Source organism: Pavona decussata, unplaced genomic scaffold, assembly GCF_977016875.1.
Source record: "Pavona decussata unplaced genomic scaffold, jaPavDecu1.1 SCAFFOLD_324, whole genome shotgun sequence".
Lineage (NCBI taxonomy): Eukaryota > Metazoa > Cnidaria > Anthozoa > Scleractinia > Agariciidae > Pavona > Pavona decussata.
The window spans coordinates 995,248-1,013,465 of NW_028145713.1; the positions used below are offsets into that span (position 1 = coordinate 995,248).

The window sequence follows — 18,218 nt, forward strand, 5'->3', positions numbered from 1 at the left end:
TTTCTTACAAACTGAATAACCTCTATCAGCAATAATATCTTGATTATCACAGCATCGTTCGTGTTCGTTCGACTGACGATTTTCAAACTGCTCATGACAGAAAGGACAGGACTCTCCAAAATCTTTGAAACCTTCATGTATTTCCAAATCACAATTCATTCTACTATACAATATATAATTGTAAACAATATTGTTTAAACCAGTGAAGACTATATCAATACATTATCATACATTCATTACAGCACAGCGGTGCTGGTCTACATCAAATATCGCAATCACAGTCTATTTCATGTCTCCAAAGTATTGCCACAGCCAGATGACTTTCAAAATATTCGACAACAGACCACCGATTCGCCGCTTTAGTCATACAAACTTTGTGAGTACACTTTACCAGCAAAATTTATCATGACGAATAATTTTTACTTGTATTATGCATAATACAATTTCTGATTGGCTGACAAAATCATACGAATGTCTCATGACATTGAACACAACGGACTAAATTTAGATGTAAGCGGAAAAGTCCCACTGCATTGCATCATTTCCGAGAAAGTGAAACAGTGTTTGGATAATGGTGTGAATGCATTTCTTACGCGTAAGAAAAAAAGTAACGACGAAGAGACAAGCTATTGACAGCAAAGAATAAATTTTCCGAAATGGCTTAAAGAGAAGTCACTATATAATATTATAAAATAATGGAAAATAAATATATCATAAAATTTCCAATTAAAGCTGAAAAACACATGAAGTCAGTTATAAGCCATTATCCAATGGAGGATATATGTTCATGCATCAAAGTAATAAATCAATTAACTAAATGTCATAGTTGTAAAAAAAGAAGAACATATCGACAATTATATGATGATGGTACAGTAACTTCTGTTTGTAAAATCTGTTTATACAGTCGAGATCCGAAAACAGTTAATCTAATATATTTAGGAAAGCCGGTTCGACTGGAAGAACGTGATATTTGTGATACTAATGTTTTTGTGATCACAAATTTTTATTTGGTTGTTTTCAGGGCGCATTATGGAAGCATTCTTATTCATGAAAATGGAAAAAAAATTTCATATACATGTGATGGAGCAACTAAAAATTTGACTTTGACATATTTTGATGAATGGAAAAATCATCTACGATTCAAACGATGCCATTAATGAGTAGCTCTATCGTCGCTCCGCCTGAGCCATATGATGATAATTTGATGGTTAATTACGCGGAAAATTATTAGCGCAATTTCTTTAACCGGTTTTAACCAGTTTTTTATGGAAAAATTATTAGCGCAATTTCTTTAACCGGTTTTAACCAGTTTTTTCAGGAAATTGCGCTGTTCCAGTTTGGCTTTGCGAATGCAATACTTCCGCTATTTGTGGGCTTGTTTTGGCTATGTTTTGACTCGAAAATAGCTCTGAAATACTGCGCAATTTTGTGGCAAAATTATTAGCGCAATTATATGGAAAAGCGCTAAAACCCTCATATCCTATACTACTTTTGTATTTAGACACTAAAATATTACATCAGGTATCAAGCTATTCTACATCACATTCGCGACCGGTAACAAAAAGGTTAATCCTCACCACTAAAACGATCCATACAGACAGAAAACTTAACCTAATGCTAACACGCTAAACCTGATCTTAACTGAAAAATGAAATATAAATTAGCATACGAGGCTAAATTCTAAAGCACGTGGAGGAAAAAAATGGAAAAACCTAGCACCTAGACTGCCGGCAACGGCGTAAGGAGCAATACGAGTAATTAAAGAAACCTGGAAACCTTAGCTGTCGCTTATCGGTAGGGCAAAGCGTTAACGCTTTCAATTTTAATTTGGGTTCCATCCCTTGTTTAAACCAGAAGAACAGAAGGTAAAAAATAATATATGCGGAATATCTCAACATTTTGTCTCATGACAACCTGTTTGTAATGGTAACGTCACATTTCATGAGAGAAAAATTTTACTTCAAACGATTCCCGGAATGACAAAATGAACAGTTGCCGCAAACATTAGCCAAATACACAAAATAAAGGCCGCTTCAGTAAAAATTTTCCAAAATCGTTGACTGGGGAGAGGGGCGGAAGGGGGGGGGGGGGGGTGGGGTTCAACGTTATAACTCCTGAGAGTTAATACAACAGCCACCCTAATCTAGCTGCTACGGGAAATTGAAGAAGACATTAGAATCCTCGCAGCAAAAACGAACGTGCTTTTATAGTCAAGGCAAGAAAACAACTCATATCATTTCTTTCACAAAAGCGGTGATGATAACCCCAACTAATGTACATGTTTCTTTACAGTAAATCGGCCAACATTGGTAGTTCACAGTCTGTTAAGACATCATAAAGATCGCCAGTGGTAAGGCCATTTTGCTGTGCGACACAACACAATACGGCTTCAGCAGGGTTTGGAATGCGCTTGTCGAGATAACGAATCTCGTGTGGCCTCAATCCCAGTTTCTCTGCAACACGCTTCCAATCTTCGGCTCCTGTAATATTAGAAAACAAATCTAGTATGACGCTAAGTATAAAACGTAAGGTTCCTATCAAACTGTGCCAAGTTTGAGTGTCGGAAATATATTGGTGACGTATGTAGGCTAAGGTTACTGATAGTTTTCCCTTGGTGCCGATGTTTTTATTTTATTTTATTTATGTATTTATTTTTTTTTTTTGGCGGGGATTGTTGTTTATCGCGGACCAGAGAATTTCTTTCTTCTTAAAACCAACATTATAACTTTCAATTGAATCTACAATCTTGGACAAAACTTGTTGAGAAAAATGCGAATTTTCCGCATGTATTACAATTTTCGTTAAGGAAAACACCGCCTGGAGAGAAGTAAACTTTCACTCTCCCACCCCAAAATGGCTGACGACGGCGAAGACCCTAGGACACGTGGAGAATTTGTCACGTGACACATCGTCCTCGCCAGACTTTTACTAGGATCCATAAGTTAGTAATCCTCAGGTATCATTCACAGAATTATAAGATGGAACTGTTCCCGGTATCTCAGTAACACACTTGGTCTAATAAAACGTTCTAACGAACTTTGCACTAAAACGTGCCAACGTTTCAGAAAAGTGTGAGTCTCTCAAGCATGTAGCGTCTGATGAGGAGCGCAGCTGAAATTCATACCGACGAAATCTTACCACTCAAGGTGACAGTGATCTCTCTGGCCTGTGAATAGGGGATACATCGTACATCGAGGTCTTCAGGTAGCAATGGTCCTAGAGATAAGGGATGAGCATTATCAAAACACAAACCCAAGCAAAGAAAAAACAAAAACAAATGAGGGAGCTATGAGAACTGCAAAGGACAGAGTTGCATCTCGACAACAGTGAGGGTGGACGGAATGTATGTAGTCTTTATGAAAAAGTCCCCCCGTTTAAACTGTTTCAACATTTGCCCAACAAATGAATCGTCATTTGAAACCAAGTGAAAACTGGATAGAAGTTATCTTTTGTGCGATTATACAGAGCTTAGATGTGCCAAACGGTGTTGTAAATGCGAGTGTAGAAGTTGTGTGTGGCTTGGGATGTATGCCGGGTGGGTATGCTTGACATGTTTGGTTGCCATAGTACTGAAGGTTAGTGGGGTATAAGCATTTTATTTATTAAAACCAGGCTAATAAAGTCCTGGTATAAGAGCGGTTACATATAGCATCAGTGGCTTGCTTAACAGCAACAAATAATCTTAAGGTAAATAGGCTTACTTGTTTATACACAGTCTCAAAAGAGTTTGGAATTCCTTGAGAGGAAAACAAAAGGATATAACTGGAGACGGAGTGAAACTTCGGAGAGTAAGGGGTAGTATGCTATCTCTTCCACAGGGCAAGAACATTAGTTGAGAACCGTGGGAAATGGGGACTCCTCTGATAACTTAGAAGCACTCATAAGCAATTACTGAGTGATATCTTGTAATCAACTTCCTAGATGTGTTGACTTTTTTATCCAAAGGTCCACTTACCAGTTGCTCCTTCCCGTGAGATTACCCTTAAATGCTTCACCACATCAAGCCTGTTTGAAATATTTGCTTCCCTTGCCAAGCAGCGGATCAGCCTTTTGGTCTCAAGATTTGGCTGTTCAAGTGAGGCATCATCCAAGTTAAGCCTTTCTTTAAATTGACTCACAATCGTCTGGGAATCATGTGATTGGAACGAAAGGGATTCCACAATCTCATCAGGCAAAGCAAGAGATTTTTCCTCGTTTCCTTAAATAAATTATAAGACACACTACAATGCAATACAACACAAGGAGCAATATCGTATATTTTTAGCTATCATGTATGAACATGCATGCCAAAATAGTTCGTTTGAACGATCGATAAACTGAAATGGCGGAAAGTTGAAATATAATTAAGAGGTTTTATTGATCCTTATTATCAAAATTATGAAAAACAACTTTGCATTACATACACATTTACGTTCCTTCTACAACTTAAGGTGCGCAAATGGGTACTACTGAGATTAAGGGTGCCGTCTCTCAGCTAAAAAGGGATTAATAACACAAAAGACGTGGAAAATTATAATCAAACGAAAACGTTTCTAGACCTCTCTAGCTCGCTTTTTAATTAACACAGTTTAATAAATACAAAATAATTGCAATCACACCAGCTTACGTTCAACAGGAGAGAGAGCTCTGCCATCCCGTTCACTGATCGCTAGCTGCGACATGTAAAAAAATTGAAAACAAAGGGTTTAACAAATGGCATTTCTTCACAGTGATCACACGTTAAATTTAGCTTGGCCGGCAATTTTTCTTTGTTGTTTCATACTCACATGGTACGGATCAGTAACCGCTGGCAATAAATAGCCACTATACTTGATCAGTTCGAAGTACTTCGTTTGTGTGAAGTCTGTGTCAGCTTATCAGTTACTCAAAAAAGTTCATGTTTGTAAAAGAAGTTTTCTAATGCATCTTACTGACGTGAAGTGTATACGTCAATTTTGGCAATGTTAAATAAATAAAAAACACGATTATTCACCTTTTGTTGTGATGAACAAAGCCAAGGAGTAAACTGTATGATCTGAACTCTGGTATCTTGGGCAGAAGCCGACTTAATGCAAATGATGCTTTTCTTGTCAGTGCACAACTTGGACAAGGGAATGAAGTGGAGGCACTGCTCTTGTTCGCATCGCCTTTCACGGTGAGTAGGACAGTAGGTGACTGCACCTCCGCAACAGCAGACTGGGCAAATGACACTCATTTCATATCTCATATTCCTTAGCCAGCAAAACTCATTTCGCATGCACTCAAGCATTACTGCGAGTTGCCTACGAACAGCACGCGCGCAGTTAATTCCAGCGATGTCATGCTGGAATTCTTCGGACGCGGTAAACTTTAAAGATGGAACTTCCACCATCTTAAGACTTGCATTCGCGCTATGAACAACAATCTCAACAACGGAGGAGTGGCACAAAAAGATCACAGAGCAATCTTTGTGTTCGGAGGAAAAGAATCGTGCAAAATTGTGAAACAGGTGATCACGAGGATTTACTGGTTTCCAAAATATTTCCTTGCCCCACTGAAAGAGCTGCAGGATCAATCTGGGAAAGAAACCTGGAGGAACTTGACTATTTCCAAAGGTGAGAAATAGGGAGGGAATTCGCGCTGACGCAATCAGGTCAACAATCTCCGTTGGTGGGTGTGTTTTTAGCATTGATGGCACAAGGTAGGTCTTGTTTTCAGCTGTAGCTGTTGGCCAAGGACACAACAAGCTAAATCTTTCCATGATTCCAAGGAGACTTTCACAGGTTTCTTTGTTGTTGCACAAAGTCCCCCACACGTGCTCCAACAGCTGTTCATCCAATAGTCCATCAGTCTCAAGCTTACACCACAGGTCAACAAATTTCTTCTCTCTGGAGTCATATGGTTTAACAGTTATCACCTTTTTAAAAACGTCTATTAACCACTGCGGATCCAAAACCACCAGTTTATCCAACTGTGGTGAGTCATCAAAATGGATCAGACTTCGTAGGTCATGCAAATAGTTCAACAATGTCTTCAAGTCTTTGTCTTCATTGATGTTGCATAATGTTGATGCAATAAGTTTTGCTGTTGTCAGAGAAATGCATTTTTGCTCTTCCCTCAGTGCTTGAAGAACCTTATCAAATTTCAACCACTTGACTGGAATGGCTTCGTTGACGTAGGGAAGTTCTTTAGCGACAGCAAGTACTTCTTCCCGCAAACGCGAGACTTCTGGACAATCAGACTTTCGGACATTCAGACTTGTGTTATCAACAAAGAAAACATCATGCAAGTGTGTCCCATACGGTTTGGCTTTTAGGAAGCCAAAGATCTCGCGAGAAAGTTCTCTTGGGTCGCCACCACCATAAGGTGTATCAGCATGAGTACAAACTAGGAAAACGGGAGGCAGCCTTTCTGGAAGAAACTCTGATTTAGGACTTCCTTCCGATCCTCTGTTTTCCTTTTGACTTTTGGGCAAGGAAGCAACTGACATCATCCAAAAATCGAGATAATCGAGATTTGTTTTAAGATTAAAGTTTTCTTGATATTTCTTGTAAAGCCCTTGTTTCACCAGAGGCTTGGCTCTGTCATGTGGGTTGAGGCTGAGGTCATAAACCAGACAGTAGACTGCCCGTGCTGTTAGAAAGAGCGGGTGTGTCACATAGTAAACTGACTGTCCGGCAAAATCCCACATTGTTGAATATATGTCTTCAGTGTGGTCACCCCTATCCCCCTGGAGTAGCGTTTCGATTTCAGCTGCTACCTCTTCTGGTACATGCGGAGTGGAGTGACTGGCATTCTTTTGATTCCGGTCTTTTGGTTCAGGCGGTAAGTTTACATCTCTGATGAGGTTGGGTGCTGGGTCCTGAGACACCTGAATGTCTTCTTCACCTACTGCTGGCTCAGTGGAACGTACTACAAGTGGTTTTTCTGTGACCACAGAATCGTTGATCTCGGTACTGTCATCACTATCTATTGTAATTTTACTACTTCTCGTTTCTTTCCTCAGACTATCCACAATGCATCTTGCAGTGTGATAATCAAAGGAAATGGCAGCATCAGAATTTTCCTCTTTGTCCGTTGTTCCAGTTCTCCACGTCTCTTTGGTCACTTTGAAATGTGAAGGATCCATTTCTATGCCGACAGTACTATCTTCCTCTGGGTTGAAACAAATGCCTTTCAAGGACTTCTTTAAACTCGTCTTTCCCGCTCGGTCTTGTCCAATGAGCATTATTGGGACTCTTCTGACAGTTGTTTGGCCGTCAGCAAGGGCCTTGTTATAGGCTTCTAAGGCCGATGGACCACGCGCCAGAATTTCTAGCGGAACTAAAAAGGGAATAACGAAGACAAATATATCGATCATTGGAATAAATGCGATGGAATATGTTGAGCCTGGTGAATAAATGAGAATGATGTGTTAATCAGTAAATGACGCAGGCATACTCGGCATAATCCGAGTCATAGTTTATGCAATGCTAAACTCTCATAGGCTTTTGGCGGGAAACATTTCTATTGTTACATTTCGTGTGACTGTGAACTAGCCAATGAATGTGTTCGCTTTGACGGGAGAAACGTCAGCTTTATATTAAAAGCTTATACTGGAGCATTCAGAGAAGACATGAGATCATCCTCCAATAATTCCATCAAACCATATTGTTCATAATTAACGCCTTTGTACCCGCATCTAAGGTTTTTTTTTTTCAGGTGTGTACAGTCAACTCTCTCATAGCGACCACTTCTCGTAAGCGACCACCTCCCGTAAGCAACCACTTCGTAAACAACCGTTTTGTTTCTCAGTTAAATACTGTTTCAAGAGCTCTCTCGTAAGCGACCACTACTCAAATTTCTTAAGGGACCGCGACCACGTTTTTGGCCAGAAATTACACATATTCTTTTGTTTTCTGTTTCCGGTAAGCGACCACCCAACATAATCACGTATGATCGTTAGTAAATCATTACTCAGAAGAGACAAAAGTTCAATTTTTAATGACGCTTCCCCGAACTGCTGACAGATAATAACAATTTACAGACAGAGAAGATGACTATAATTAGATCTGTAGGTAAACGGGAATTGTTACAGTGGTCTGTTCCACGATGTTATACAAAGTTTGATCAAGAGAATGAATAGATGTGAAAAAATCAAATTAATTAGTTTCTATTTGCCTAATTTTAGCTGTTAAGGTAATATTTTTATGTAATTAATTAATCAATCCAGTATTAGGCTTAGTTTGTTGATCTTTCCCGTAAGCGACCACCTCCCGTAAGCGACCACTTTGTCGTGCCCCAAGGGTGGTCGCTTACGAGAGAGCTGACTGTATATTGCTTTATTTACTGTTTAGACACTTTGAATATAAAGGCGTGGTCACCGTAAAGTTGATTTTAAAATTATTTATGAAACGTAAATAAACTAGAAATGAAGGATTCTTTGCTCACTTGTCTTTGCCGGTCCGCTCTCTTTCATCTTACGAGCCACAGAAGTTTGGACTTTTTTGACAAACCGAAAGAACTCGGGAAGCTGCGCAGCTATTTCTTCCGGTTCCCACTCTCCGCTACTTAGCAACTCGTCCCACTCCCTACAGTGCAGATGGAAGTCCGTCTGTCAGAAAGGAAACAGATTTCCTCTTAACAAGGGCGCAAACGTAGCAAAACATACATCAGTGAGAATGATGTATTATTCGGTAAATGACACAGGCATACTCGGAATACTAGTTCGAATGTTCTATCACTGAGCTACAGGAGACTCCTGGAAGCTAAGGCCATTAAACTAGGTTCATGGGACAAACATCCTGCATACTGCTATGATTGGACATAACATTAACATATTCCATCACAATAATCAAAAAAAATTATCATCATGCTTGTGAGATATGTGATATGTTGCTTTCTCAGATTAAAAGTGCTATCGACCACCCATTTGTTATATATTACAATTTAGAGGTAGTCCGTACCATTTTGTGCACTAAACAAACTTCTCACGAATCTACCATGTAGAAATGACAACAAAAAAATCAAGCGATACCAATTCAATCCAGAAATCGCATCAAGAAATTCAGAAGGCAACGATCTACAACGGTGTACAACTTTATTTTTATCTTTCTGATATCTTTCTTTCTGTAAACGACAGGTTCATGGTACATTATTATAGGTAGGTGCAAAACTACTTTGTCAGCGTATTTGTAGCATATTTGCTGACAGGTGGTTTTCCATGTCTAAAGCACAAATAGTATCAGTTTTTCTATTTGGATCACAGTTTTCTCCTAAGCAAAATAATGATCTATTTTTTCATATCCAGTCTTTTAGATCTGAATCTTTTCTTCACGTATTAGACAAAGGTCCAAACCTGGAAAGGGCCATTATTATCACACTTTATCACACCGCTATGTAAAATCATTAAAAATGACTGACGTCAAAATGTTAGACATTGAGGTTTGTTATACTGATTCTCTGGATTCCTCCGCTATCATGTCGCTACGCCATGTGCTTTCCTTGGAAAGAATGGCCATGAACCCTTCGCTGGTTTCACACATAGACCGTTTGGAACATCGTCTGTGGATTAAATGAAATCCCTCGGGTATACTGCTCTTTGCTAGACACAAATCATCTCCATCCGTCAGAGTTAGTTTTGACAGGTATCTTGACAAAACTTGTCTGGTTTCCTCCTCAGGTACATAGTCCGTGCCAAGAGCGCTATCTATAGCAAGACAAACAACACATTTTACCATTCTCTTTGAAGTAGTAACGTCTCTAAAGTTACTGGGAAGGATGGTTTCATGAAGCCTACACTGTAATTTTTGCATAACCAGAGGCTCTATTCTCAAGCCAGCCTCTTGAGGTTCCCTTCACCCAATCCAAGGACCGCACCCCTCAGAATGTTGGTCACAATTTGCTTCCCATTCGTCGAGGTACGCCATGTCCCAATTCCAGACCAACATATGTAGATTTCTAGCACTGACCCGTTTTCAGGCCCAGCTTCTAAAATTCATGCGGGTTCTTAGTCGTCGCCACGAAAACCCACACCCTTTTTCAGACTTTGCCTCTAAACTCCATACCAGTTTGAGACCAGGGCAAAATGGTTACCTTTAACACCGATTTTCAGGCCAAATGAAACGGCAAAAAATCCACACTCTTTGGGGCGCGAAGCACTATTAACGCTATATGGGCACCCGATCTGACATGCCCTGAAAAACGTCCAGGAATCCAGACAGTCAGCTAGCGTTATGTCCGTTTATACACAAAATATTACATGTTAAAAGACCGATTACATGTCTACTCCATCACTCGATCAAAGAATGCCTTTTCTCGAATGAAAACGATGTCAAGCTCTTAGCATGCCGTTTGTATCCCCGGACAGACTAACGGTACTCATATAACATCATACCAGTTCTTCCACGGATCGTGAGTCGACAATCAAATTCACATCCAGGAAACAAAATGTCTGCCTGCAGATATCTTCGTGAGGGTAGCACTAGCCACCCACGGCATCGTGACTGCGTTGTAACATCTTCAAAGCTTATCTCATCCAAGATGTTCTTTACGTCACTAGAAGGAATTGGTAATTCATCCAACTTCTTGTCCAGGTTCTCTTTTGTTACCCAGACCTGTGTAATAATTAACGTATGCAACAGTCGATACTGCGCAGTTACAATCCAGTGAGATGCTTTTGAGACTACCCTTGAGACTAGGAGTGGCAACTCTTGGCTTTGATTAGTAAGTTGGAGCGGTAGCCATCTTGAATTGTTAAAAATATGTCACAAGCAAGTCAAAAGTTTGTAAAATGGCACAGTACTGCGTAGAGCAGACTTAAAACAGGCTTACCCCTCAGCAGCCAAATTGCTCGTTTAATTCTAAAACAATTTGCTTTAAATGTTCCCCTTTGTTTGCCTTTTGTAGCTGACGAGGCAACATATATTCATGAACCTTACCTTAAACCTTACTTCATGACCGCTTGGTGTCAAAAATGTTAAATCGTATCTCGAAGAATAATCCTCAAATTCTTGTGGAGTCTTTTCCATGGCCAATCCTTCCAAGATCTTCTCGTTTAACTTAACCCCCTCTTTAAATGCCGGCTTCCAGTGATTCCCTTCATCCGATGGCTGCAGCTTTCCTATTGCCTCATCAATAGTCCATTCTCCTTCAGAAGCTTGTTCTATGTAGATAAGACAAACATGATTAACAAACGAAAGTTATAGCACCAGAAGGCAGTTTGCAAACAATTCACTCAAATGGAGGATTCCTGTCGTGTCTACTGTTTTGTTTTTGTTTTAGTCCCGTTTCTTCTAAAAGGAAAAAAAAAGGAACTCCTGGGGCCCCGGCGTGTAGTAACACCATAAACAAAAGGAAGCAAAACTCCCGCCAGTTACTGCAAAACCAATTTTGAATTTTCTACTGTGGTTAACCATATCTAGACAGTCTTTCTCGTTGCTCTGGGGAACAGGAAGTAACGGGTTTCCACCTCCATAACTTCACAAGTATAACATCAAAGAGAAAGAAACTTGGAGGGTAAATAATTAATGCATCCAAAAATTTTTTTCCTCTAAAATCAAAAACAGGCGCTGCTGAGTACACATAACGTCTGGCGGTCACATTTCATCCACCATCTTGGATTTCCTGATTTTCCAAACAAATTCAGAAGGCCACCAAAAACCAAAACAAAAAATTAGTTCTGAAATTCTTCATTGAAAACTGGGTAATTCGAAATCATCAGAAATCTGTCTGTTATGGTAACCTAGAATTTCCGCATGAACATTGATTTGTCACCTCAAATTGTTTTCAAGTCACAAATTTCTGTAAAACTCGTGGTACGCATCCGGCTTAACACGTCATGGCAAGCTGGTTTTTAATTAACATTCTTGCTTCAAAACCAGTTTAAAAACCAGCAACCAACCAGATAAATGTTATACTTTTCATCAGATACGCCATCAGTGCTAAAACGTTCAAACTACCTTCGTCAGGTACTCGGATGATGGTCGTTCCAAAGTGACACCACATGTCAGCTTTGAGTTGTTCTTTCGTCTTCATTTCAAGTTTAAGCTTCCGGAGAGATTCTAAAGCTGCATCCCTTAGGTTTGACAGATAGCTTGGATCATCGCTTAGGCTGCAAGATTCCTAAAAAAAAAAAAAACAACGTTGTTGCCCTTGAGCTACTGACACACGGTTCAACATCTTTTCATCAACAAAGGTTGCAACTTCTGTTCCGTATTGAGCAGCGTTCAACATAATTTCTGCGTTGAAATGGGCTACTTAGCAACGTTCAGTATTTTTTATTTTATTTTTCCTATTTAATCAACTTTATTGCACACATCAAAATAAATACAAAGAGCAAAACAGAAATACAAGAAACAAAATTAGTCCAAAGGGTATTGCGCAAAACGGGACAACGAGACTCATGCGAGGAGCAACCCCTTAAACATTATTAAAACACGTAAGAAACGTTAAAAAATCTTAAGCTTTGGCAGGGTGGTAAAAGCAGTATCTTGCAAGACGCCAAGTACAAGTATGTTATTGTTGTTGGCAAACGAAAACACTTCACAATTGAAAAAAATTTAATGAAAACCTGTTTTCCACTATTCTCTGCTGGTTTCAGCCGGTATTGCGCTTGTTTGTGTGGAAGAACATCACGGTCTTTTTGCACCACTTGCTCCAGTTTGAGTTTACAGTTCTCTGGGAGGTTCCAGTCATCGACAAATGAACAGGCTTTGTTGAATTCGTTTTCTAAACCTCTAATTCTTGCTCCACCCTAGAAAACAACAGTTTGTTTCAATATTTAAATGTCAGCTTCAAAGTTCATGAACACTCAACGATTCTTTTCGGTAGATTATCTGTTCGGAAGGCCGTACAGCCCTTAGGAAATTAGTATTAAAATCGGCGGTGAAAAGCTGAAATTTTGTTTGGCAACATCTCAGCTAAAAATTTGGTATGACTGCATGATAATTTCTTTGGTTCAGTGGTGGGACAAAACCGGAGTTTTTTTTAATTAAGCGCGAAATGAGGCCAGCCGACATTGATCTTACAACAACATTAATTTTAAAGAATACTTTCGTTGAATGCCCCTTAGAGTTGAATGAATTCAAACAGCAAAAGTGTTGTTCGATTCCCTGATAGTGTAATTATTTCTATATGGATTAAAAGTGTGGGGCTCTTCCTTTCAAGGCAAATATTTAGATCGGATTGACTCCTTTATTGGCCGTGCGTATCGTTTTGGCAATACAAATAAGACATTTTTATATCTGATGTCATAAAGAATAGGGACCGTGATCTGTTCAACAGAATCACCAGTGACAGTGGCCATGTATTGTTTGACTTACTTCCACCTAAACGTAATAGGGCTCTTAGAGATAGGGGCCATGATTTCATACTCCCCAGAGTGAAAACTGAACGGTTTAATTGAACGAGATTTTGTAAAAACTGAACGGTTTAATTGAACGAGATTTTGTGAATAGATGCCTTTTTTAGATTTATTTCTTGATGCTTTTAACTTAATTTGTAAACTGTAATTTGCTTGGTTCCTCATTGATTGTAAGTTCTCCATTGATGATAAAGCCACACGTATGTTGCGTCTAATTTTTTAATAAAGGTTAAAGATCAAAGATTAAGATCTTGGATCCACCATCTTAGATTTTGGATTTCCTTAAGACTGTAGTAATCGCCGAAATTGAACAAAATTGAAACGTAGTTAAAATTAATAGAAGGACACCAAAATGAGCTAAATCATAAAAAGGTACTGTACGAAAAGTAGTTTTCCTTCCAATAATATTCCATTTCCCGCAAAAACAACTGCTTGTCAAAACTTGGTTGTCATGGTAACTTCAAAACGACCACATCTGATCTTTTCTAGATAAATTTCAGAAAGTAATTCAGTAAACTGCAAAGCCCCCGCACCTCCCTGTCTAGGTAGGGTTAACGATTGGTACTTTAATTTTACTGCTTTTAATTAACACTGCTCGTCAAACAAATTTGCTTAACACCAAAACAAGTGCTCATGATACCACACATCTCTACTGGGATTAACAAAATCTGTTTCGATTTACAAGTCAGTTTTTGCTGCCGACTTTTCTTCTTGTTCTGCAAAAAAGATTTCCCAAACTTTGAACAAAATTTCCAAGCTCACGATTCCGCATATCTCTACTAAGATTAAGCCACCTCTGGCAGCGAACTTTTCTTCGTTTTCTTCGAGTAATTATTACCCGCCGACTCAATAGACCCTTATCACTCGGCGGCCATGTTGAGTCTCGGGGGAATAAAAAACTTTGTTTCCGCACGGCAAGCCTCGGCCAGACGCGAATTAAGTGCGAGGCTTGCCGTGCAAAAGCAAAGCCTTTTATTCTCATGAGACTCAACATGACCGCCGTGTGATAACGATCTGTTGATGTCGGTAAGCTTTGCGAGAAATGGTTGATTTTTCCCTGTTCCGAACTTTCTGGACTCCTGTTCTAAATCATCAAGCATCCTTGTTGCTCTCCTGACTTCTTCTCAAAAAAAAAAAACAGAGAAAACTTCTGCTCGTTTCTAGATAGCAATTTGTTTTCGAAATGAATAATATTTTGTTTTTAAGCGGCAAAAATGTTTGGTTTAGGCGAAGCCACTTCTTCCTTTTGGCTCGGAGTTTTCACTAAATGAATGAATTTGAAATAGTGTTTTGTAATCCTGCATTAACATTGAACTCGATTTAAAGTTTAATCTTTAATTTTGTTCTATTCAAAGGCTTTTAAGGGGAATAGACTTTGAATTGATCTACTTACAATGATGATTTTGATGTGGGCTTTCGCCCGTTGTCTTTGATCTTCTGTTCCACTGACTATATACACGTCCCCTCGTTTACGAATCACGTCTGCTCCGGTTAGAGTGCTTATTTTCTTGAGTGTCTCTCACCGTTTTCCTATGACTATACCTTTGTATTCCGTCGGAACCTCCACAAGTTCTCCCGGGAGAGCTTCTTCCTGCCTCCTTTGTTGGATTTCCTGCTGTTGTGAAAATTGTAAATAAACGCGAGTTCTAATTTAAGCATCAAACACAAGCGCGGAAGAGTGTTTCATCAAGTTGAAAATTGTGGTGCAGCCGGGTTTGTTTAAACCAACGTTTTAGTGTTTGCTTATCGTATGAAACACGAAAGAAAGAAAGAAAGAAAGAAAGAAAGAAAGAAAGAAAGAAAGAAAGAAAGAAAGAAAGAAAGAAAGAAAGAAAGAAAGAAAGAAAGAAAGAAAGAAAGAAAGAAAGAAAGAAAGAAAGAAAGAAAGAAAGAAAGAAAGAAAGAAAAAGGAAAGGCATTGTCATCAATAAAAATCTACCAACATTACGGCAACGTCCAGAACAAAATAACAAAGTGATTCTGAAGTGTGAATGACACAATTAAAATGCATTCATAAAGAGAATCTTCATTAAATATGGACTCTTCATGGGTGTGACCATCTTCTAAGATGGTTATACAATAAACGGTCGTGCCCAATGGGGTATTTAATGTTACTCGCATTAGATAGTGCCACTATATACAATAGAACACTCGCGTACAATTCTATAAGCCAACAAGCAAGACAAGTATTACAAAATTCACTGTATATGTAATAAAGGAGTAAATAATTACAATAGTTTTCAATGTAACTTAAAGGAGGATCAATGCAGCTTTCAGCAAAAATTTAAAAAGTTTATTCTTGGAAATCAAAAGTAGAAATTAAGGATATCTTGCTTGTGTTAAATTATCAGGTAGCTTCTCTTTGTTTAGCTTCTCTATTAGAATCCAGATATGTGATACTGTAACTTAATAGTGAATGGGGATCTCCGAGATAAACCTAGAGAGGCTTCCAGCTCAATATCATACAAACTTTTTTTTAAGAAATTTATACATGCAAGTTGAAGTTGAAGTTCATTGTCTAACCCCTATACATAATTCTTGTCGAAATTCAGAGAACAAAAGATCACCAACGTTTATGACAATTACGGATCACATTTCCAAACACCGTATTGATTCATTTTGCTTTCTCTTCAAGAGTTATTAATGAGCTTGAGAATTATTCTAAGAAAGTCTGGGGGCAGATAAAACACCGACATCCAACATGCAACTTTCATATGGTACGATCTTCAATTATTCTGCTCTCTTCAATCACGCCTTAAGTCTCCGAATTAAACAAACCAAATGTTTTAAGTTAAACCAGAAGCACAAAACAACGGCAGGAGCTGGCTAAAAAAGGAAATAGACAGACAGACAGATAGGCAAAGACAGTCAGACAGGTGGATGCACTTTGGAATAGGCATGTTGTCAGACATACTTTCATTTACATGTCCATGAAATTCAATGTGAACAATCATGTGTGCGGTATGCTAGTAAAATACAAACAAAAATGTTTCTATGTAATTGTAAACATGCTGACATTTGTAAAGTGCACAGAATACATAGTGCTCTTGTGTTTCTTTCATGCATCTGAGGCCATAGAGCTAACACATGCAAGAAATAGGTTCAAAAGCCTTGGGGGGCAGATAACTCTTCATGTCTTGAAAAAGCTAAACACAAAATTGTGAAGTGAGCATCATCTCATCAAAGCTTAATCTATAACATAGTTTTGTTCACAGCTTACCACTTTTTGTATTATGAGCATCTTTGCCAAGCTTCTTTGCTCCTCATCACCACGGACTGTGAACCCTTCCTCGTCTCTGCTCATTGAAAAAACTCTTGCTCCAGATATCTGTTGGATTTTTTGTAGCGCACTGCCACCTCTCCCTATCACGTGACCTTTTAAGTCTTTCGGAACGTGTACAAACTCACTTTCTATAACTTCATTATTGTAGTCATTGATACCAATGTAAGGTAGTCTGAAAAACAGAAAAATAAATGACATTTCAGCTTCGTAATAAAACTGGCAACAAGAAAAGCTACTGACATAAGATGCTTGAGATATAATGCAAAACAAAACAATGACATGAATCACAGGCTAAGGTGTCAAAATATAAAATGACTTTGATGAAAACAGTGAACGTAGGAGTCAGGAAATTTGAACAAATAAAGCTGCAGTTCCTTATTATTACGGCTGTTTGGTAAATTTACATGTAGTTGCAGGAAGTGTTAGGGAACGGAATCTTGTTTCCCAAATTATCGAGCTGCTTTTGGCTTAACTGGAAAATGTTGGCTGTCCTTAATTGCCTCTCCGATTAAACAAATAAGTTTATGTTGTTTGTAGTTACGAATAATTGTAAGGTAACATTTTGCCTAAGAAAACTTACATACAACCCTTTTTTTTTTTTAACTAAAGCCACATGTCTGTGGCCATAGTGAGCGCGACTTACGAAAAGATATTCAGCCGTAATTTGCCGTTGCCTGCGCCTGATAACTTTCTGTAAATACGTAAATTTCGTGACTTGAAAAAAAGTGACCTCTACGGTTTGCTACTAATTTGCATACGTAAACACGATCAAAAACGAAATTCAGGTATCACTAATCATTATACACAACGAAGTCCCCATAACAGAGAAGAAACAATATGTTAGACATAAAGCATCGAAAGGTTTATTAAATAAACGCTAATAAAAACAAGATCAGGAATAGTTCAATTAGTTAACCCGCGGGATGAAATCAGTATAGCGTGGCGCATTAACCATGCAGAACGAAGCAGTGTCAACAGATCCCGATGCAGATGTGATTTGCGAGTTTGTTTAAACTTGAAAACTTGTAATTAATTGCCTTACTACCCGAGATGCACAGATGGTTAAAAAACACAGCTCATAAAACAGAAATCGCAACAGAATTGGGTTTTTAGATTTACAAAATGTCAGTCAAAACCTAATTTCCGCCGGCATAGTGTCTTTATAATATTTATTATATTCGGAAGCCGATAAAAATTTGACAAAGGTTAATGTAGCTATTTTCGTCAGATTGTTGGTATACAGCAACAGTATCTTTTAAAGCCTCTTGTTCGTGCGGGTTGTTTGTCTGCAAATGGTAGTAAGGCACTTTTTTTCAATAATAAACCCACCAAGAACTACGGCAATTTATATAAAGGGTTGGCAAGAACTGAATCGAGTCTTCATGCATCAACTAAAATATGTCTTACTGCTCTCCAAATCTATCATAGTCTCCAGTAGCCATGATGTTGCGACGCTTTGAAGTTCCAGTGCCTGGCTCGTTTGACTTACTACACCTAAGAAGTGAACTATTAAGAAGAGAAAATACCAAGTTGAGTTGTGTACTTTAACACCGAAAGCACTTCCGGGATGCAAAGCGAATTCTCGCTACGATCGCAAGGCATGCTTTTAGTAAATAATAGACTGGTAACGAGTTA

The 18,218-nt window shown here is 38.6% G+C and overlaps 1 pseudogene across 1 annotated transcript; it reads right to left on the reverse strand.

Annotated features, from left to right (window-relative positions):
• Positions 1 to 121: 121 nt before the first annotated feature.
• LOC146453707 (uncharacterized) lies at positions 122 to 18,166 on the reverse strand (annotated as a pseudogene). The gene is made up of 14 exons (XR_014859431.1): positions 17,991 to 18,166; positions 16,521 to 16,755; positions 14,694 to 14,915; positions 12,509 to 12,691; positions 11,898 to 12,060; positions 10,878 to 11,101; positions 10,334 to 10,553; positions 9,393 to 9,646; positions 8,389 to 8,551; positions 4,973 to 7,281; positions 4,607 to 4,652; positions 3,956 to 4,198; positions 3,139 to 3,216; positions 122 to 2,480 (listed from the first exon to the last, which is right to left on the reverse strand). The product of XR_014859431.1 is annotated as an uncharacterized LOC146453707 (transcript).
• Positions 18,167 to 18,218: the final 52 nt, after the last annotated feature.